Consider the following 16,465-nt stretch of genomic DNA (forward strand, 5'->3'; position numbering starts at 1 on the left):
CATTTCCCCTGGCCTGCACCTCACCCTGTTACTCCCATCCCTAACCACTTTCTAAGGAGCCCACACTGGTCCAAAAGGAAGCCTCTGTCCCGTGGGACCTGGCTCCAGGACTCAGTCACAAAAGATGGGCTATGGACAGAAGCCTGGCTCATCTTCAGTCTGCAGACTCGAAGGGTAGACACAGGGCTCGGGAGGAATGCCTTCTGGCTGATAGTCTGCTGCGCTATTACCCGCTCCCCACCTTTACACTGTCGTTAGGGCTCCTGAGCACTTTTCTCCTATTCCAACTAGTAAGCACTGGGTCTTTTCTAATACTAACATTACTTTTTATTATCCTCTTTCGGGGAACTAGACTTCACTGAGCCCAAGCTCCACTCCCCTCTAGTATTCTTGCCCCTAACCATGCCAACATTACCATGACATGATCTGTAACTGCCATCTCAGTTGATGACTCTGGAAAGACGTTTTAAAGTATCTTATGTCCAAAAATTAGCTAACATTTCAGTAAGCTGGCCCTTGTAATTATACAATGTGATTTTCTCCTTAAAAGTTTAGCCCTATCCTCTAATAGTTACCAAATATACTTGAAATTGAATAAGGAAGACCGAAGAAGAACTGATGCCTTTGAATTGTGGTACTGGCGAAGAATATTGAATATACCTTGGACTGCCAAAAGAATGATCAAATCTGTCTTGGAAGAAGTACAACCAGAATGCTCCCTGGAAGCAAAGATGGCGAGACTATGTCTCACATACTTTGGACTGTTGTCAGGAGGGATCAGTCCCTGGACAACAACTGTCTTCATTATTGGAAAAGTGAGATGATTTCACTTTAGCTAAGGTAGCATGTTTTGACTATTTTTTGTTTGTTTGTTTGTTTACCCAGAACCTAGCACAGTACCTAGGGACACAGAGAAGTACATAGGCCCTTAAATATATTTCAAGAATGCATACGTGAACAAGATTTGGGAGAAAGAAGAGCCAGACATAGATGCTCACAGACAGCTATATGCCTGAAGACTGTGCTTTTCCCTGAAGGTTACTTTTATTAAAGGGTATAGACTTACTGTGATACACCAAGGATTTGGATGATAGAACAAAAGCGAGGCCAGGATCAGGTGCTTAAGTGGGGCACTCAGGAAAACTACATTGTGGGACTGTGAGTGCAATGAACGCCACTGAAATGTACACTTAAAGATAGTTAAAATGGCAAGTTTTATGTTATATGTAGTTTACCACAATAAAAACAAGACCAAAAAAAAAAAAAAAAAAACACAAGACAACAAAACACACCAGTATTCCAGATCTGGGCTTAACCTGCAGGAAAAGGGATTATTTCAATGAAGATTTTTATATCTGAGGAACTAAGTTCCTTCCTCCCTCCATTCCTTTAATATCCACTAAAACCCTAATATGGTCTAAGAACTATACTTTTAAAGGGGTAAGAAAGGATAGAGCCCAGAGTGGTGAGAAAGCATAATACAGCATGGCTAATCTTGCCTCAGGAAGTTAAGAGTTTCACATAGAAAGAAATATCGAAGTTGGCCCTTAAGACACACATAGCTGTCTTCCAGAAGAGGAATAGCAGAAGGATAAGAAACTCGGTGGCACTTCTTAACTAGGAGTGGTTAAGTGGTTTTAACCAGGAGTACGCACTGGAATTACCTTTGGAACTTATTACAAAAGCGCATGCCCAGGGACTATCCCTGAAGATGCTGATTCAGAAGTTAGGGTGACATATTTGCTATGTTTTTAAAATTTGATTTTTAATTACAAAATTTTTTTATCCTAAAGATAACGCTCTTTTAAACTCATATATGAAAATTTACATTATGATTATCAAATAGATAAAAATTAACATTCATTTCTTAACATTATGTTACCTAGGTATAGGAATAACCCAAAACCCAGTGCCATATAGGAATACAACTCTATAATTTTAGTATAAATGGACTTAAGACCTTAAAGAGAATAACATACTACATAAAACAAACAAATATCAAGTAAGCATTTTTTCCCCACATAATCCCCCTCACCCAAGTCCCTGGTAATCACTGATTTTCTTTTGCCCTGATGCATTAGTGTATTCTAGATATTTCATGTAAGTGGGATCATACTTGTCCTTTTGTGTCTGGCTTATTTCACTCAGCACAGTGTTTTCAAGGTTCATCCATGTTGTAGCATGTATCAGGACTTCATTTCTCTTTATGGCTGATTAATATTCCATTTCATTTTGTTTATCCATTCATCTGTTGAGGGACATTTGGGTTGTTTCCACCTTTTGGCTGTTGTGAGTAATACTGCAATGAATATTGGTTTACATTTGTCTGTTTGTTGTTGCTTTCAATTTTTCTGAGTATATACTTAGGGGTGGAACGGCTGGGTCATGTAGTGGTTCTATGTTTCTGAGGAACTGCCAACCACCAAATTGTTTTTTATAGTGGCTGCACCATTTTACATTCCCATCTGCAATGTACGACTATTTTAATTTCTCCAGTTTTTAAATTTTTTAACATGTTGCTTCATTTATTATTCTCTCCGCTCAAAAAAAAATACACATAGACACATACACATGAAATTAAAAAAAATTTTTTTGAACCATTTGAAAGTTGTGCTTATTTATCCCCACATCAGTAGTATTTTCTAAGAACAAAACCATTCACTTTATAACCATGGAAAGATGATCAAAATCTGGAAATTTAACTTTGATACAAGAAAATTATCTCATATACAGTCCATGTTTAAATTTCATCAGCTGTCCCAAAATGTCCTTTATAGCATGTTTTCCCCCAATCCAGGATTCAATTCATGAACACAAATTCCATTTAACTGTCTTGTTTCTTTAGCCTCTTTTAACCTAGAACAGTCTTGAGTCTTTGTTTTCATGGCCTTGGTACTGTTGAAGAGTATAAACAGGCCATTTATTTTTTAGATGTCCCTCAATTTGGGTTAATCTGATGTTTATTTGGATTACATTCGAGTTATGCATTTTAGGCAGAAATATACAGAAGTGATGTTGTGTCCTTCTCAGTGCATTGTCTGGGGGGGGCACATGATGTCACTTTGTCCCACTATTAGTGATGTTAATTTTGATCACTTGGTTAACATGGCTGTCTTGGTTATACAGTGCTGCTATAACAGAAATACCACGACTGGATGGCTTTAACAAGAGAAATTTATTCTCTCACAGCCTAGTAGGTTACAAGTCCAATTTCAGGGCGCCGGCTCCAGGGGAAGGCTTTTTCTCTCTGTCGGCTCCGAAGAAAGGTCCTTGTCCTCAATCTTCCCCTGGTGAAGGTGCTTCTCAAATGCAGGGACCCGGTGTCCAAAGGACAGGCTCTGTTCCTGGTGCTGCTTTCTTGGTGGTATGAGGTCCTCAATTCTCTGCTTGCTTCTCTTTCATCTCTTGAGAGATAAAAGGTGGTGCAGGCCACACCCCAGGAAAGCTCCCTTTACCTTGGATCAGGGAGGTGACCTGAGTAAGGGTGGTGTTACAACCCCATCCTAATCCTCTCAGCATAAAAGTACAATCACAAAATACAGGACAACCACACATGGCCTAACCAAGTTGACATACAGATTTTTTTGGCCGGGGGCGGGGGGACATAATTCAATCCATGACATTCTACCCTTTGGCCCCCCCAAAATCATATCCTTGGCAAAACATATTCACCTCACCACATCATAGCAAAAGTCTTAACTCCAAGTCCAAAATCCAAAAATTCCTCTTCATCTGTGAAAACTAGAATACAAGTTATCTGCTTCCAAGGGTACAACGGCAGAAAAGGCACAAGCTAGACATTTCCATTACAAATGAGAGAAACTGAAGGGAAGGAAGGCATTACAGGCACCAAGCAAGTCAGCAGAACACATTACATTAGTCCTCAAAGCTTTGAAAATAATCCTCTGTTCTCTGAGACAATTTACACAATAGCCCTGCCCTCCAGCTCCTAGGTATTGGCCACACTCTCTGGACTCTGAGTGGAGGCCCCTTGGTCCTGGGCTTCAGCTCCGTCTTCCAGGGCCACTGGGATGGCAACTCTGCTTCCTTGGCTTTACACACACCATTTTCCTCAACCATCTGAGTGGCAACATCACCCTCAGAAACACCAGAGGCCATGGCTTCACCCTTTGAAACCCAAATGGCCATACCTTTTGAGACTGATGCAGCTCAACTTCTTGTGTTCCTTATCTCTTCAGCTTCTGTTTCCTGGTTTCTCGGCCTCTCGGCTGCTGGGCCCCATGCCTGCATCTGCCCTGCTTGGGCAGGTGTTCCAAAGCTCTGTAGCTCCACCGGTAAGTTCCTAGAGGCACCCCACCTTGCCAACAAACCTCCTGCACACAGGCACTCAGCTCTCTTGCTCTGTGAGTCGGCTGCAGGGCCGTTTCACCCTGGTCTCCTAGTTCTGGTGCTGTCGGTTCTCTGCTGTTGCCACACTCGCCGCTGCAGGTTCTCTGCTGTCTGGTCCTCTGCCGCAACTCCATCCACTCCCAGTTTCAAACCGCTTCCACATTTTAGGTATCTGTTAGAGCAGCACCCCACTCTCTCAGTACCAAATTCTGTCTCAGTCATCTAGTACTGCTATAACAGATACAAGTGGATGGCTTTAACAAGAGAAATCTATTCTCTCACAGTCTAGTAGGTTACAAGTCCAGTTTCAGGGTGTTGGCTCCAGGGGATGGCTTTTTGTCTCCGTCGGCTCTGGAGGAAGGTCCTTGTCCTCAATCTTCCCCAGTCGAGGAGCTTCTCAGGTGCAGGGACTCAGTGTCCAAAGGACACGCTCTGCTCCTGGTGCCGCTTTCTTGGTGGTATGAGGTCCCCAACTCTCTCTCTGCTTGCTTCTGTTTCCTTTTATCTCTTGAGAGATGAAAGGTGGTGCAGGCCACACACCCCAGGGAAAACTCCCTTTACCTTGGATCAGGGCTGGTGTTACAATCCCACCCTAATCCTCTTAACATAAAATTAAAATCACAAAACAGAGGATAGCCACACATGGCCTAACCAAGCAGATACACAGATTTTGGGGGGAACATAATTGAATCCATGACAATGGTATCTTCCAGGTTTCTTCACTGTAGTTACTATTTTTCTTTTTATAATTAATAAGTAATTTGTGGGGAAGTACTTTGAGAATAAGTATATATTCTATCCCTAATCAAGCCCTTACCCACTACCTTTACCAAACTTGATGATTCTTGCCTGAATCATTTATCACGAAGATGAGTGCCAAATGGCTGTTTTCTAACTCTACCATTTCTTTACATTTATTAGTTTGTGTTCAACTATACGGAGTTTTTCTATTTATTTAATAAGCATTGACTCCTGGAATCTTATTTTATTCAATGAATTATAATCTCTCTCTTAAAAACTTTGTTATAAAAATATATATACTTAACATTTGCCAACGCACCATTTAAAGACATTTTAGTTTGAATATCTGGAGTCATATGCAGTTGTTAAGAAATAATATAGAGATCCTACATACCTTTCACTCATTTTCCCCTAACGGTAACATCTTGTGTAACTACAGTACAATACTGCAACCAGGAAATCGATACAATTAATTTACTTTCTTCGTATTTCAACAGTTTTATATGCACTCATTCATGTATTGGGTACCTATCACACCTATCAGGCAACCCTGATACACATTCCTGAGTGAAAATTATTGTTATAAGAGTGGAGAGACAGTTTGAATTTTTATATGGCAGACTCTGCTAAAAAGTTAGACTTTAACACTCAGGAAAAAGTAGCCAACTGAGGCTTCAAATCAAGGGGTCACAGAATACTTGGTAGCACGGTGGAAAAAATGATCTGAAACAGGAGAAAGAGATGGTGTGAATCAAAAGGAGGCCACTGTACCAGCAAGAGATGAGGAGAACCTGGGATTATAGCAGCGGTGGTGCGACAGACAAAAGGACAGCCCTGAAACATCTATCCAGTGGAAGGGGCCGCTTGGATGAGGAGTGAGGAAGGTATCATTACTCTATAAATTTACGGGAACGAACACACTCACCTAAAGAAAATGTGTTCAGCAAAACTTGAAGAACAACCTATAACTTGAAGAACATTAACATTTTAGGGTGTCCAAACAGGAAGAAATCCCTGCCAAGAAGTCTGAGAAGAAACACTCAAAGGTAGAAAGAAAACCAGCTTGGATAATACCCTAGTTATCTAGTGCTGCTGTAACAGAAATACCACAAGTGGACAGCTTAAACAAAGAAAAATTCAGTCTCTCATAGTTAGGAGGAATTCAGGGTGGCAGCTCTAGGGGAAAGCTTTCTCTCTTTGTTGGCTGTGGGGGAAGGTCCTTGTCTCCTTTCAATATCTGTGGGCCTGGCAGTCCCTGGAGATCTCCATGTGTCTGGCATCAATCTTCCCCTGGGTCTAGGAGGTTCTCAGCACAGGGACCCTGGGTCCAAAGGACACACTCTACTCCTGGCTCTTATTTCTTGGTGGTATGAGGTCCCTACCCTCTCTGCTTGCTTCTCTCTCCTTTTATCTCTTGTAAGATAAAAGGTGTGACTCAAGCAAGGGTATGACTTGAGTAAGGGCGTGACTCAAGATACACTCCACACCAATCCTGCCTTATTAACATACAGAGGTTTAGGATTTACAACACATAATTACACAATGCCACCAAATGGACAACAATTACACAGTACTGGGAATCATGGCCTAGCCAAGCTAACACATACTTTGGGGGGACATAATTTAATCCATGATACGTAGGAAGAAAACCAGCTTGGGCAGGGGAGCTGAGAGAGACGAAAAGGGTAGAAGGAAGCATATGATAACATCAAATGCTGTTAAATGGTTGAGGGCTGAAAAATAACATTTGGCAATTAGGATGTTACTTTTTTTCCAAAAGCAATTTCAGGAGGAGGATTAGGAGAAGAAACCAGACACATGCCGCCTAACATTACATTCACGGATAAATAAAAAGAGATAAAAACCTAATTATACTTTTCCCTTAATCAAGTTGACACATTACCTTGTCTTTTTAAAAAAAAATAATTATTATATATTATATACAAGCAAAGCAAATATATCCAAATTTAATTACCTTTTAAGTGTGGAAATCAAAATGGGTTTTTGAAGCTGCTTCTATTTTTAAAAATTGCACTGGTTACACTGATATGAAACTTCAGAATAGTAAAAATTACAAACTTTAAGATGGTCATAAAGACAAAGCAAGATACAAGTTGATGCATCTGACCTGATCACTTCTGTAAAGTCAAATTTTCAGAGATCAATTCTGTATATATCATATGTATTGGGGCATTTTCTCCTTGTTTTCCCGAGGCCTTTTTTGAGGTAGCACTCTCAAAATGTAAAAGAAGAACTTCTGCAGCCTCACAGTGAAATTATTTGCATCATTTTGCAACTTAATAAAGGGAAGTCAATTTCTATAAGTATGCCAGAAAGATAACTGTCTTAGTTATCTCGTGCTGCTGTAACACAAATACCACAAGTGGACGGCTTTAACAAAGAGAAGTTTATTCTCTCACGGTCCAGTAGGCTAGAAGTCCAAATTCAGGGTGCTGGCTCCAGGGGAATGCTTTCTCTCTCTGTTGGCTCTGGAGAAAGGTCCTTGTCATCAGTCTTCCCTTGGTCTGACAGCATCTCAGCACAGGAACCTCAGGTCCAAAGGATGCGTTCAGCTCCCAGCACTGCTTTCTTGGTGGTATGAGGTCCCCATATCTCTCTGCTTGCTTCTCTTTTATATCTCAAAAGAGGCTGGCTTAAGGCACTACCTAATCTTGTCAACCTCACCAATGTAATTGCTGCTATTCCATCTTATTACATGATAGTGATAGGATTTACAACACATAGGGAGGTCACATAAAATGGTACACAATCACACACTACTGGGACTCATGACCCAGCTAAGGTGACAGATATTTTGGGGGGACACAATTCAATCCATGATAATAACCTTATAGTCAGTTCCTAAAATTTATTTTTTGCTGAAGAATGTGGCTCACTTTGAGATTTCAACCATAAGGGTAGTAACTCTTGTAAGACCAGAGGTCACCCCCTCATTTAGGGTACTACTATGGAATCAGAGATGTGCAGAACTGTTGAAGCTGAGGCTTCATGTAGGTCCTGCTTTACGAGGGCCTAAGATTAAAGTGTCTTTCTTTATTTATCCCACCTACTAGCAAAAAAACAAGCCTAGCAGACAGCTAACCCAAATGCACCTTAGTGTGATCTGGCTGGTAAAGTGTCGCGTTTTTAATGCTTTTCTTGCAATAAGGGAGGCAAGTGGGAGACAATAAGAAAGTTTTAAGGTGGAAAAGTTATCTGTAGCTATTGATAAGTCAGATCTTATTTTAATAAAGATAAAAAAAAAAAGTAAGCTCTGATACTGGGTCCTAAAGACAGGAAAAATATCTTTAGAAGAATAAACTGAAGGTATCACAAAGTAATAACCTAGCAGAGATGGCAATACTGGGAGTCACATGCAGTTTTAAGTTATCTGAAAAAAAAGCTCACATGAAAAGCTATAGTGATGCTTGACTGAAGAAATTCTCATAAAGGAGTCATGCCTTTATGGATACAAGATAGTGATGCAGCCACAAGCTGATTTTGATTATTATCCCATGAACAGGAAAACAGTCCTGGAATACTTAAAAACCATGCCAAATTAGGGCTTTGCAAAAAGTTACAATAAGATTTACCAAGGCAAATATTAGCACTGAACTGAAAGTAGAAGAATCCTGAGGAATTCAGAGAGCAAAGGCCTTACATGAAACCAGTCCCATCTGTCTACTCTTAGAAACACAGGCAAACAAGTATGACATTCTATTTTATACCTTAGACCTATTTAGAGATACTTGAGTACTTGAAGGCAGCCACGGAAGTGGTGACAAGGAATACTTAGATTAACAAGATAGTCACTGTTGCCTATTCAGCAGCTGTTTTCCTCAGTCTCCTTCCTGAATCCTGATTTCATTCTGTAAGCTGCTCTCCTTCCATATATCCATGTGACTCTGGGGAAACGGATACCATTCCAACTCCTGGGGATGTGGCTTGATTAGTCTGAAACAGAGTTTTGTAAGCTACAGCCACGTTTTTGTAGATAAAATTTTATTGGAACACAGCCATATCCATTTGTTTACGTACTGTCTATGGCTTTTGGGTTACAATGACATAAAGGCAGAGTTAAGACCTTACAGCCCACAAGTCTAAATTAATTACTACCTGGCCCTTTAAGAAGTTTGCCCACCCTTGATCAAGCCAATTTTTTTTTTTTTTACTTTTGAAACAAGACCCATTAGTAAGTCATGAACTCTATTTAGTGCACTGCAACCTAAATTTTAAAAAATTTACAGTAAAAGCCAGGTACATTGTAGACAGTGGGGTTACTGTGACTTAGTTTACATCCGTACGGGGGTGTTTGTTTGGATACACACTACTGGGTAATAATGTAAAATACATTTCCTACTGTAGACCCATAAAAGTAAAAAATTATCTGCTCCCCAAACAGAAAGGTGTACAGGCAGAGGTTAATAGTCAAAAACCCCACTCCTAAAGGGAAAAAAATGGAAGGAAGAAAGGAGTCATTGACTCCAAGTAATTTCAAAATCCAACTGGGCAAACAAACTCTATTAGGTTTCAGGGCCTGGGAACAATCCTCTGTGGCCCCTGGCTCTGTCTGCGCTCTGAGTCCTTGGCTCTGCCCTTGGAGCCACTGTTTTTCTTGAAGAGTAGCTCATATTTGCAGCTGAGTGGTTTTATCAGCTTGTTTCTCACCCGGAGAATTCTCGGACTCTGAAAGCCCTCTTCCATTTTGTCCTTTCCTTCCCTTTCAGTCAAAGGTGGCAGTGTTGCTGCTGATCTAACACTCTCAAAGATCATGTGGGCCTCCTGTGTATACCACGGGGAATCCACTCCATCAGTCTAAGAAGTCCTTAACCGTTCCTGGATAATACCTGTAATAAACACCTAAAAATGTAGAAGTAGCTTTGGTAAGCCTGAGCTGGCTGAGCAGATCCAAGTGTCACACATATAATCTCTTTGGCACTAGCAAAAAGTTGGCCAGCTACATCCTTAGTTTTCTCTCCAGAGCAGCATTCCTAACAGTGAAGCTCCTAATTTTTATGTCTTTTGTAATCTCAATAGGCCACAAATCTCCCAATCAAATGCTGGTTCCTTTTTGCTTAATACTTCTTCCTTCAATTTAATTCTTGCTTTTGCATTTTACTATAAGCAGCAAAAAAGTGCTTTGACACTTTGCTGAGAAATACCCAGATTCATCCCTTACAAGTTCTGCTTTTCACATAACTCTGAGATGTAATTCAGCTTAAACTTTCTGCTGCTATGTAACAAGGATGCCCTTTCCTCTAATTTCCAATAAAATGTTCTTCATTTTCTTCTGACTCTTCACCAGCAGTATGCTAAAATTCACTTTTCTACTCACATTCTATGATGATTTAAGTATTCTCTAAAATGATACAAGCTTTCTCTACCCTGCTCTTCACTTCCTTCTGAGCTCTCACCAGCAGGTCCCTTATCTCCTTATTTCTACTAACAGTCTGTTCAAGGCAATCTATGACTTTTTTATTAGATTCCTCAAAATCCTTCCAGTCTCTACTAATTACCCAATTCCAATGCCACTTCCACATTTTTAGGTATGTGTTACAGTAGCATCCCACTTCCAGGTACCAAAATCTGTATTAATTTCCTATAGTTGCTGTAACAAATTACCACAGACTTGGTAATACAGATTTATTCTTTCATAGTTTGGGAGGCCAAAAAGGAAGACTGCGATAGAAACTCTTCTATTACTACGCTTTGTATTTTTAGATTTGACTTTGGGACCATGGAAAAATTTTACGTAAGTATAAAGCAAAATTAAATAATCACTTTAAAAAAAAGATAAGTGAAACAATGGAACCAGTGCATTGAGGTGGGGGCATAACCACAAAGAAATTAATCCAATTAACTGTAAAAAACACAAAATCATAATGTAAGAATTTGACTCTGTGAACAGCAGCATATTTTTTAAGAAATAAAATTTCTTGGTGTGAAAATGTAGTCATTAAATTAAAAAAATTAGAGGTAATTACAAGGCAGAGGACACAGAGATGAAGGAAGCATTACTGAACAAAACATAAATCTGTGGAAATCAACCAGAATGCAACAAAAGTTAAGTGGGGAGATATAGAAATAAGAAAGAGACAACTGAGGGCAGAATGAGAAATCCCAACATGTGCCTCCAGAAGGGGGAAATCAGAGAAAATGGGGTGGAAAGCTAGGCAATATTCAATGAGATAAACAGGCCGAAGACAACAGGCTGAAGATTCACAAGAAGTCTCAAGTATCTCAAAATGAAACCCAAGAACACACATACACACACAAAAGAGAAAATCTTATATGATACCATGAAGATAAAACAGATTACCTACAATGGAATGTCTTTTAGATTGACAGATTTCTCATTAACAAAAATAGAATAAACACAATGGTCTTTTCCTTGAGCTTAGAGGAAAAGGTGTCAACCTTAAATTGTAAACCTATATTCAAGCATGAGGGTGAAAGAAATACCTATGGAAACAGAGTTTACATGTCAAAAGCCCTTAGTTAAAACAAACAAAAAACTCCTGGAATATTTGATTCAGTAAGAGAGAAACACAAAAAAGAGTAAGATACAGGAATCAACAGTAAATAAAGAAAATGTTGTTAGGTGGAGTCCAATCACTTCAGAATCATAGCAACCTTATGTACAACAGAATGAAATACTGCCTGGTCTGCACCTTTGCGCCATCCTCACGAGCATTGCTATATTTGATCCCGCTGCTGCAGCCACTATGTCAATTCATCTCCTTGAGGGTCTTCCTCTTTTTCTCTGACCTGCTACTTTACCAAGCATGATGCCCTTCTCCAGGGACTGGTCCCGCCTGATAACCTGTTCAAAGTTCCTGAGACGAAGTACCACCATCCTAGCTTCTAAGGACCATTCTGGCTGTACTTCTTCCAAGACAGACTTGTTTTTCTGGCAGTCTGTGGTATATTCAATATTCTTCGCCAACACCATAATTCAAAGGCGTCAACTCTTCTCTGGTCTTCCCTATTCATTGTCCAGCTTTCCCATGCATATGAGGGGATAGAAAATACCCATGGCTTGGGTCAGGTGCACCTTAGTCCTCAAAGTGACTTTTTTTTTTTTTTAACACGTTAAAGAGGTCTTTTACAGCAGGCTTGCCCAATCCAATACGTCATTTGATTTCTTGATTGCTGCTTCCATAGGTGTTAACTGTGGATCCTAGTAAAATGAAATCCTTGACAACTTCAATCTTCATTTATCATGACGTTGCTTACTGGTCCACTTGTACGGATTTTTGTTTTCTTTACGTTGAGGTGCAATCCATACTGAAGGCTGCAGTCTTTGATCTTCGTCAGTAAGTGCTTCAAGTCCTCTTTACTTTCAGCAAGCAAGATTGTGTCATCTGCATGACACAGGTTGTTCATGAGTCTTCCTCCAATCCTGATGCCCTGTTCTTCTTCATACAGTCCAGCTTCTCGGATTATTTGTTCAGCATACAGGTTGAATAAGTATGGTGAAACGATACAACCCTGACACACACCTTTCCTGATTTTAAACTATGCAGTGTCCTGTTGTTCTTTCTGAATGACTGCCTCATGGTCTTTGTACAGGTTCCACAAAATTAAGTGTTCTGAAATTCCCATTCTTCACAATGTTATCCATAATTTGTTACGATCCACAATCGAATGCCTTTACATAGCCCATAAAATGCAGGTAAACATCTTTCTGGTATTCTCTGCTTTCAGCCAAGATTCATCTGACATCAGGAATGATATCGCTGGTTCCACGTCCTCTTCTGAATCTGGTTTGAATTTCTGGCAGCTCCCTGTCGATGTACTGCTGTGTTATGAAATGAATTGTGTACCCCCCAAAAATGTGTGTCAACTTGGTTAGTCCATGATTCCCAGTTACTGTGTGACTGTCCACCTTTCTGTCAACTGGTGTGATTTTTCCATCTGTTGTAAATCTTACCTCTATGACGTTAACAAGTTGGGATTAGTGACAGTTATGTTAATGAAACCCATTTACAATCTACAAGATTAGGTTGTGTCTTAAGTCAAACTCTTTTGAGAGATACAACAGAGAAGTGAGCAGAGCAACGGGGACCACCAAGAAAGCACAGCCAGGAACAGAGTGTGTCCTTTGGACCTGGGATTGCTGTGCTGAGATGCTCCTAGACCAGGGGAAGATTGATGTAAAGAACCTTTCCCCAGAGCTGACTGAGAGAGAAAGCCCACCCCTGGAGCTGGTACCTTGACTTCAGATTTCTAGCCTCCTAGACTGTGAGAGAGTAAATTTCTCTTTGTTGAAGCCATCCACTTGTGGTATTTTTGTTATAGCTGCACTAGATAACTAAGACCTTCTACAGCTGACTTTTAAATGATCTTCAGCAAAATTTTACTTGTATGTGATACTAATGATATTGTTTGATAATTTCTGGTAATATCTGTTGAATCATCTTTCTTTGGAATGGGCACAAATATGGATCTCTCCCAGTCAGCTGGCCAGGTAGCTGTCTTCCAAATTTCTTGGCACAGACCAGTGAGTGCTTCCAGTGTTGCATCCGTTTGTTGAAACATTCCAATTGGTATTCCGTCAATTCCTGGAGCCTTGTTTTTCGCCAATGCCTTTAGTGCAGCTTGGATTTCTTCCTTCAGTACCATCAGTTCTTGATCATACGTACCTCCTGAAATGGTTTAACAGTGACCACCTCTTTTTGGTACAGTGATTGTGCATTCCTCCCATCTTCTTTTGATGCTTCCTGCATCATTCAGTATTTTGCCCACATAATTCTTTAATATTGTAACCCAAAGCTTGGATATTTTCTTCAATTCTTTCAGCTTGAGAAATGCTGAGCAGTTCTTTTCTTTTGGTTTTCTACCTCCAGGTCTTTGCACACGTCATTATAATACTTTGTCTTCTAGAGCCACCCCTTGAAATCTTTTGTTCAGCTCTTTCACTTCATCATTTCTTCCATTTACTTTAGCTACTTTACATACAAGAACAACTTTCAGAGTCTCTTCTGATGTTCATTTTGGTCTTTTTTTCTTTCCGGTCTTTTAAATGACCTTTTGCTATCTTCATGTATGACGTCCTTGATGTCATCCTACAACTCTTCTGGTCTTCAATCATTAGTGTTCAATGCATCAAACATATTCTTGAGATGGTGTCTAACTTCAGGTAAAATATATTCAAGGTCTTACTTTGGCTTTTGTGTACTTGTTTTAATTTTCTTCAGCTTCAATTTGAACTTGCACATGAGCAATTGATGGTCTGTTCTGCAGTCGGCCCCTGGCCTTGTTCTGACTGACAATACTGAGTCTTCCCATTGTCTCTTTCCATAGATGTAGCTGATTTGAATCCTGTGTTTTCCATCTGGCAATGGTCACGTGTATAGTTGCCATTTATGTTGCTGAAAAAAGATATTTCCTATGAATAGGTTGTTGGTCTTGTAAAATTCTATCATGTGATTTTCAGCATCATTTCTATTTCCAAGGACATATTTTCCAACTACTAATCCTTCTTCGCTTCCAACCTTCACATTCCAATCACCAGTTAATTACAATGCATCTTGATTGCATGTTTGATCAATTTCAGACTTCAAAGTTTGGTAAAAATCTTCAATTTCTTCATCTTTGGCATTAGTGTTTGGTGGGCAAATGTGACTAACAGTCATATTAACTGGTCTTCCTTGTAGGCATATGGATATTATCGTATCACTGACAGCATTGTACTTCAGGATAGATCTTGAAATGTTCTGTTTGATGATGAATGTGACACCATTCCTCTTCAATCTGTCATTCCTGGCACAGTAGACCATATGACTGTCCGATTCAAAATGGCCAATACCAGTCTATTTCAGCTCACTAATAATGCCTAGGATATTTATCTTCAAGTGTTCCATTTCATTATCAGTAAAGAAAATGTAGATAAATATAAATAGGCATAAACTGTTGAAATAAACAATAATAATGAATACCTTTGATAGATGTGAAAACAAGATGGAAATTAAATACTACTCAACACGTGAAATGGGAAAAGATGATTATAGTTAAATTATTATGAAATTCCTGTATTGTAAAGGAGTGGAACAAAGACTTTTTAAAGTAACCACTAAAAGAACAATAGAAGGAATAGTACAAAATATTATTAAGAAAAACAATTGTGGGTATACAAAATCCCATCCTACTTCATTTTCCTCCAGGGAACACACTTATTTCCTACCATCCATTATAATTAAGTGGGACAAAAAAGTCATATGGCCTGTCAAACTTGGGCCCTTCCCAACACCCAAAATAAAGTTTTTGTATGATCCTCCCAGCTATCTCCTTCTACCTTTTCTCACCTACCAGTTTCAGAGAATCCAGAAAGGACTCAGAGGCATTGCAAGATGAAGAAGTAACTAAATGAAAGGAACTCAGGTCTCTAAAGGGTTATATGAATCAGGACACCACCCAATTCAACCCACACTGGACTGTGAAACGAGCAACAAATAAACTTTTATTGTTTCAAGTCACTGCAATTTGGAGGTTTGTCACAGTGATTAAGTTAGCCTGACTTACATTGCTGATCAACGTTGTAGATGAAAGGAGAAAAAAAAAAAGATCAGTAAAAATATAAAGTCATATGGTAGAAATACATATAAATATTTTGGTAAGGACAAAAAATTTTTAAATCACTTACTCCCCTGCTAAAAAACAGTTTAATTGTAGGACTGCAGTTTTTAAATGAAATCCAGGCACGTGCTGTTTATGAGAAAAATCCCCAACAACTATTAGAACTCAAAAGAGCATTAAGCAAGTTTGCTAAATTCAAGGTCAATAACAATAAATCAAAAATGTTCCTGTATATCAGTAAATGCTAATTAAAAAAGGAACAGAAAATTTATTGCATTCACAATAGGAAAACAAATAAAATAACTAAGTATAGATTTAATAAAAGATGTGCAAGCCCTTTATGGAAAAGACTATATATAAAATAGTATGGAAAGAGGATTGCAATAACTGAAGAACTATATCATGAGTTGTGACAGGAATACTCAGTATCATGAAGATATAATTTGTCCCCTAATTTATCCATAAAGTAAACACAATTCCAATAAAACATTCATCAGAGTTTTTAGCAAAATTTTAAAAGCAGATTCTAAAATGTATATGGAAAAGCAAAGGACCAAAAATAAAGTTGTAGAAATAGCAGAGTATCTTTTTTTGATATACCCTCTGGCCAATAACAATGATATGTTCTAGATAAAATACAATACATAGTGTTTGGAAGCACTAGAGAGCAGAAACTGGAGGAGACAAAAATGAAACTGGAGGAGACAAAAATAAAGCTGGGAATAAACTTAACAAGGTATGTGAAAGACCTCTACACTAAAAGCCATAAATCACTGTTAAGAGAAACTAAAGAAGA

The 16,465-nt window shown here is 39.1% G+C and overlaps 1 protein-coding gene across 1 annotated transcript in view; it reads right to left on the reverse strand.

Moving 5' to 3' along the window:
• Positions 1 to 16,465, reverse strand: part of DESI2 (desumoylating isopeptidase 2) — an 86,041-nt gene that overhangs the window by 7,390 nt on the left and 62,186 nt on the right. The window lies entirely within an intron of this gene.

This window comes from Elephas maximus, chromosome 24 (assembly GCF_024166365.1).
Source record: "Elephas maximus indicus isolate mEleMax1 chromosome 24, mEleMax1 primary haplotype, whole genome shotgun sequence".
Taxonomy (NCBI): Eukaryota; Metazoa; Chordata; class Mammalia; order Proboscidea; family Elephantidae; genus Elephas; species Elephas maximus.